Raw genomic sequence first — 7328 nt, 5'->3', positions numbered from 1 at the left:
CAGCTCTACAGTCCTGGGCCTGCCACTTCCAGGCCGTGTGATCCTGGACAGTAACTTCAGTCTGGCTTCTTCATCTGTGCAATCGGCCACGATGGTGCCTGCTCAGAGGGTGGTGTGAAGATTAAATGATGCGACCCACGTGAAGCACTTAGCCCAACACCCAGCTCAATGCATGGCCACTGTGTCACCCCTCCGGGGGTTCTGTCGCTCTCATCCACCTGTAAATACAGACACCTGTGGTGCACAGCTCCTTACCATTTACAAAGCCCTTTTGCCTCTCAGATCTTGCATTCAGCCCTCACAGCAGCCCAGCGAGGCAGAGCAGGAGTAGCGACCTCACTTCACACGTGTGGAAACTGGGGCTCAGAGGGGGATGTGAGTGACTTGCCTGAAGCCGTGTAGCCTGTCAGATGTGAAATGAGGTTCCATACCCAGGGAGTTTCTAACCCAAACCCCTGGTCATTCCACTTGAACTGTGGATAACAGCAGGAACCCGGAAACTTCCGCCCGGGCCTGGGACGGACCCCTCGCTCCCGCCCTGTCCTGGGACTGGGGGTGCCCACACTGCCCAGTTGCTGCTCCAGGGCAGGCCCTGTGCCATGCTGGGACTTAGTTTCCTCGCTTGTAATGTGGAGACAGTACCCTCTTCCCTGGAGAGATGGGAGGTTTAGTGGAAGGCCTCGAGCCAGGTGGGCCCAACAAATTGTGGCGATCCTGGCCTTCTCCTCCCTTTCTTCCCGTTGACCCAGTCAGTAACTGGAGGCTGGGAAGGTCACACCTTTGTCCGGGGGCTCTCAGGACACCTCGTCCTTGGCCCTTCCGGTTTTCTGGGAAATCATTCCCAGGTGCGGCCCTCACACCCCCGCCTTTGGGAACAGAGACAGAGTAGAGCAACTGCAAGAGAAAAAGAGAGACTCAGAGAGGCAGGAGAGAGAGGGAGGGGATGTGGTTTCTTCCCCCTGGCAAAGTCTGAGTCCTGGGGCTGGTGTGTGGCCCCCAAGGGTGGGAGGAGCCAGCGAGACCCCATGGGCTTTGTCCTGCTGTCCCTGGGGATTCTACCCCAGCCCACCACAAGCCGAGGCTTTGTCAGGAAGTGCTCCTTCTGCCTCCGCCCGCGTCTAACGTTCCACCTCTTTCCCTGACCCCTCACCTCTCTCTCATTCTGCTGGTTTTCTGTCTGTATCCCCACCCCGCCTTCTCCTCCTCATCATGTAGGGCCCCACTGCCACCCCCACACATCTGCATGCACTGTGCTGACCCCTGTGGCTTCCCTCAGACCCAGCAGAGGAACTCGGCACAAGCCTGTCGCACCAGGCAGGGCCCGCCCCTGCAGACAGAGGGCAGGCGCTCCTGACTGTTCCTGCTTCTGGCCTCTGCCTCCAGGACCATACTCAGGGGAAGCTCCCCCAAGTTCCTAGGGCTCTGGCTAATGGAGAGGCATGTCTCACCGGGGCCCAACCAGAAACCCCCAGGGTGGCAGCGTGTCTGCTCCCTGTCCTCTGCCTCCACCTTTTTGGCCACCCAGACCTTTGTGGAAAAGGGAAGTGTTAGGCAGGACCCTTGCTATCCCCTGGGCACCAACCCTATACTCAGGCACAGGGACAGAATGCAGATATGAAAACAAAACTGGCTTAGCGAGGAACAGGTACCGACGAGCGCACCAGGACTATGCAAGCATGTATACTCAGAATTATGAACACTCAGGCGCAGATACACACACCTGGAGGTGGTAATTTTACACGGAGACACAGACGGTACACCAGCAGATAGCTGTGTACTCAGGGAAATAGGCATGCACTTATAAAGTTAGATGTTTACATGCGGAGAGGCACAGATCCTCTGAGACTGTCATGCACGCGCACAGCTGTGACATTTGCCCTGAGACATGGATCTACATCTAGTGAGGGACATTCCCACAGAAGTCTTTGTGTAGATCTGGAGAGAGAGCTGGGTACATGCAGGTCTAGCTATCTCTTCACAAACATAGGGACACGTGTATATGCAGAAGCAAAAGTGTGTGTGATCCACGTGTATACACAGAGATGGGCATGTGTGCAAAGAAACAGATATGAATGCACAGTGATGGGTGCAGTCATCAAAGGGCATATTCACACTCAGAAATGGACAGGCACCCACAGAGACTAGTGTCCTTGGTGCCCGATGCATAGACACTGAGGTGGGTTCATGTACCTGAGGGTGACGGGTTAATAGCAGATGTCCACCTGCTACTCTGGGTAGAGATGGACAAGCACACACAGTGATAAAACAGGCACACAGGGTAGCAAACACGCCCCCCACCTCAGACATGGTTGCAACACCCCATCAGGGCCAGCCCTGCGTCCATGAGCTCTGGGATGCTGCAGAGCCAGCCATGGAGAGGAGCGTCATCTCTCTGCCAGGACACCCCTGGAAGTTTGAGGTGGGTCCTCAGCGCTCAGGGGACACTCACCGGCAGGCCCTCAGGTGCCTGGGGCTGACTGTCTTGTGAGCAGCTCAGATACTTCCTAGTGACCCTGGAGGGCAGGTGACGGCAACATTGTTGCTTCTCCACCTCCCCTGGGGACCAGGAGAGAAGGCTGCTGATTGGAGGGAGGGGCAGCCAGGTAGGGGAGGCCTCACTCAGAGGTGACTTCAAGGACAGGTGAGTTAGAAAGAAAAGTGCAAGAAGACCTGAGGTCAGCATAGCGTTCGGAGCGCACACAGCTGGAATGCAGGATGAGGGGAGACGTGCAGCCGAGCTTACTAGGGGCGGGCACTCTGCTGCACGCCCCACGTATCTCAACCCGTTTAATCCTCACAGCACCCAACAAGGAGATGCCATTCTCATTTCACAGGTGAGGAAACAGAGGCCCAGAGAGGCCAAGTGGCTTGTCCAGCATCACACAGCCAGTAAATGCCAGGGACTCGATTTGAACCCACATGGTCCTGGGTCTAGGAGCTCCATGCCTAACCAGCAGGCCGTCCTGCCGCTTGTGCTTTGTCCAAAGATAAACATGGGCTCAAACTGATAGGATGCTTTCCAGCTGTGTGCCCTTGAGCAGTTCAATCCATAAATGGCAGCTGAGCACTTAGGATGTGCCAGGGGAGGGTGTGCAGGGGGGACAGAGGCAAGTGTTTGTGCTCTGGGCTAAGCCCAGTGCTGGGCGCTGGAATGAAAGCCTGAGAAGACAAAGGGTATTCACAGAAAAACCAGCCAGAGCGCAGGTGGGCCTCTCGGTGCCGGGGGTGCACCCAGGGAGGGACACTCTCCAAGCTTGGGGTGGGGTTGTGACAGCTCCTGGAGGAGGTGACAATGTCCTGAAGGTTGAACTTAGTCTGTCAGGGGAAGGTGGAGCAGAAAGGAGGGCCACCCAGGCTCAGGGCACAGCATGTGAGGAGACGTGGGAGACCAACCTGGGGGCTGGGACGTGGAGCTCAAGACAGGGACAGTCTGGGGAGGGGCAGTGTCCTGAAGAGGCCTGACTGCCAAGCAGAGGACTTTGGATTTTATCCTGAGCAGAGGACTGACATGGTCAGATGAACAGTTTAGAGAGATTAGAGTAGAGAGTGGTCTGAGGCGGGCAGGGAGCAGGCGAGAGCAGAGGCGGTGAGGAGGCTGCTGCCGTAACGCAGGAGGCAGGTGACAACATGGCGAGTGATGGTTCGGAAGTCGTTTCAGAGCCTACAGTGGTGACCGAGGTCAAGTGTGACCGCCGATGTGGGGATGAGAGGAAGGGAAGTCAAAGCAGCCCCTACGTCTCTGCTTGGTGGTTTGGTTGTGCCACCGCCTGGACAGGACACACCAGAGGAGTTTGGTGGGGTTGGGGGGAGACTATGAGTTTAGTTTGGGAGCGGTTAATTTTGAGGGGCCTGAAGGGCACTCTGGCGGTTCCCATCGGTTGCCAGCCCCACAGCCATCCTTGCCTTGCTCTTCGCTAACCAAATCCGCATTTTAGAGGTAGCAACATGCCTGGTCTTCGGGGATAAGCCAGTCATGGTGACCTGCTCTTCTTTGCCCCTGATGTTCTAGGCCAGGCATGTGTTTTAGTTTGAGCTCTCCCAGAAGTTGGCCTTGAGATGGGATTTGAATGCATGTCGTTTATTTAGTAGAAGAGCAACATCCTGATAGGATTTAGTGACCAGGAATTTTCTAGTGACCAAATATACAGGGTCTGACACAAATAACGCCCCCCCTTTTTTTTATATACAAAATCATAAACACTAATTCTGTAACATCACAGTATCATACTCAAGCATACAATATGACATTGTAGGTGAAATGTTCAAATTAAAACTATAAATTATTACACCCCTATTATTACCCTGCCAAACACGCTCAATCAAGCAGGACTTAACTTCGGCCAGACCCTGTAGTTTGTCTACAGTGCCACCCAGCAGGCCTTGGAGCAGGGAGGGGAAGTGAGAAAGGGAAGAGGAAGCTTGGCTGTGGCTGCCAGCCCACAGACGATGGACGATGGATGCGGTGGGAGCTGGGGGAGAGACAGGTCCTGGAAAGTGTTTGCATCTCCAGCCCCTCGCCCCGCCCCCAGGGTGGAGAGATCTACACGTGCTTAACTGTGGATGGGAGAAAGCCAGACAGGCAGGAGGGGCTGAGGTTATGCAGATAGGGGCGAGCTAATGGAGAGCCGGGTCCCTGAGCCAGGGAAAGCGGTGGGCTCTGTAGAGGCAGAAGGATTTGCTCTTGGGCAGGAGGTGGGACTACTTTTCCCTGCAGCTGGAGAGAAGGGTGCTGGAGCATCTGTGGAAATGAAGCGGTTCTACTTTTTGAGTTGCCTTTTTGCTCCATAGTAAGGGGTGAGGTCATCTGCAGGGGGAGGTTGGGATGCACTGTCTCCAAGAGACTGGTGACCATAAGGGATAATGTGTGTGGAGAATGTGAGAAAGAACCTCCTAAGGAAACATGGAAAGTTGGGGGGACTGACAGCTTAGAAGAGGCTGCAGACCATGAACTGCTGCTGTGCCGACTACATGGTAACAGGAGTCTGCCCAGCAGTGGTCCAGACACACAGGGAGAATGTGGCCAGCGGGGCTTGTCCAGCCGACGTCATGAAAGGAGGGCTGGATGACCCTGACCTTTGAATTTAAGCCTAAGAAGGAAGATGGGGCAAGGGGTCTGCAAGGTGGGCGCAGAACTGCAGGGACAAAAGACCAAAGTGCTGAGAGTGTGTGAGAGAGTGAGGGAAGAGACGTAGGTTGTTGTTCTAGTGGGTGTAATGAATGTTTCAGGGGTGAGCAATTCAAGAGACAGCAAATCCAGGGGTTTGTCACAATAATAGCAGCAGTCTTATGGGTGGCTCGGCTGACAGCTGTCACGGCCCTGCCCACATGCTGTGACACCTCACCATTCCTAGGCATGCAGATGCCTGCAAGCCCTGGACCACAACTCCATTCACAGGCAGGCTGGCGGTGCCCAGGGGGGCTGCCCTCAGCAGCCTACGCCCAGGGACAGCTGGCAGTTGGCAGACATGCACTCTGCTTCCTCACCCCTCAGTGGAAGAACGTGGGGTTGTAGGCTACACCGTCTCTGGAGGTGCTCGTGAGGGTCCAGCCTCATTTGCCCACAACAGCAAGCTGCTCATTGACACACCCAGAACCGGCTTATTTTCTTCCCTGTCTCAGTTCCCCACGCCCACCCCTGTGTGACTGGGATCTTTTCTGGTATCAGTCCTTGTTACAAGGTCTTCTTGTGGAATGACCCAGCCCGAGGCAGCGGCTTGAACCCTCTGAGCCTCAGGCTGTCCTCTGGAGGGTGGGAAGTCTCCCATATGCGTGTTGTATGTGAGGCTCCTAGCGCCGCGCCAGCACCTAGTAGGCACTGGGCTAGCTCTTTCTCACACACAGTGGTTGTTTTATACAAGCACCTGTCCCCTCAGGCCCCAGGACAGCTGAACCTTTCCGTTCCTGCCAATCAAGCCCCACAGGTAAGCAGATCCCTCCGGCCTAACTATTCCTGATGCTCTTTGCTGAACACCTTCCAGGTGGCCTCCCACGCTGGCAGCAAAGGGCTCCCTGGGGACCTCCTGACAAAAGGATGGGCCAGAGGCAACATGAGGTCTGGCAGATGGACATCTGAGTTCCTCTGAGGTAAGTAAAAATCATACTCTCCTAAGCACTGAGCCAGCAGCAGGCTAAGGCTTCCCATACATCATTTCATGGCTCACAGCAACTGCAGCCACCGCATCGCCCTGCCTCATAGTCTCGTAGTCGAGGAGGCTGCACCTCAGAGAGGCTGCATTCACTGTCCCAGGCTCCCACAGCCTAGAGGCGGGGCGGGGCGGGGGGGGGGGGCGGTGGCGAGGGGCTGGGGGAGGTGCCAGTATTCAGACCTCATCCAACCGGAGCCCAGGCTCCTCACTGGGAGGCAGGAATGTGCCTTTTTCACCCCAGATGCCCTGTGTCTGGTGCAGGCTCTGAGCAGAAGAGCTTAGGAAGTAAGCGTTGGGCCGAGCTGAACCACACAGGGCTCCCAGAGGAAATGGGAAGATCCTGTTTCCTGTTGGACACTGAGCCCTTGGGGCACCTCTGCAGCCTTGCTCCGAGCACGGGGTCTGACTCGTCATAAGGCTGTTCAAGCAAGGTTTGTGAATCAATAAAGGAGTGAACATTTGATATTCTTGGCCAGAATTTACACCGTGGCCCTGATCCATGATCGTGTTAGGAATGGCACAATACGATTCTCCCATTCTGTCGTTCCTGCTGTGTTCTTCCACGACAAAGGCTTTTCCCTCGCCAGCGGCCCACTGCCACCTCCTTCGCTCTCCCTCTGAGCTAACCTAAGGGTGTCTGAAGGATGACGGTCCCCCTGGTCCCTCTAATCAGAGGTTTCCTTCAGGTCCCCCATGAATGGGGGATGGGAAATATCTCTAGCGAGTGCTCACTATGTGCTTCAGCCTATGTATCACGTTTCATTTCCACAGCAGCCCTACTGGCAGGGCTGAATGGTCCCACTGGACAGGTGAGTAAGGCCGAGACCCGGAGGAATTAAGTGACTTGTTCAGTCACCTGGCAAGTTCGAGGCTGACCTGGGATGGATCCCAGACGTGTCTAGCCCCAGACTCGTGCCCTTTCTCCACCCCCACATTCCCTCCCAGCCCCCAGCTCGCTTCCCTCCCTGATGCAGTGCAGCCAGTGCAGATCTCAGAACGTGTAAACCCGGTGACACCAGATCCGTCACCTTAGGGTGGAGTGAGGGAAGCACCTGGGGATCAGCTTACTAATTCGAGGGGCCAATGAATTATTCACACCACCATTAACTTGGAGGCCCTTTCAGCCTCACCTCGCCTTCCCCTGTTTCCGACCCTCAGACCCTGGCCTGCAGACCTGCAGGG

This window comes from Pteronotus mesoamericanus, unplaced genomic scaffold (assembly GCF_021234165.1).
Source record: "Pteronotus mesoamericanus isolate MK-2021 breed Mesoamerican mustached bat unplaced genomic scaffold, CSHL_Meso_final contig_105, whole genome shotgun sequence".
In the NCBI taxonomy this organism is placed as follows: Eukaryota; Metazoa; Chordata; class Mammalia; order Chiroptera; family Mormoopidae; genus Pteronotus; species Pteronotus mesoamericanus.
Note: the sequence above shows the minus strand (reverse complement) of the source record.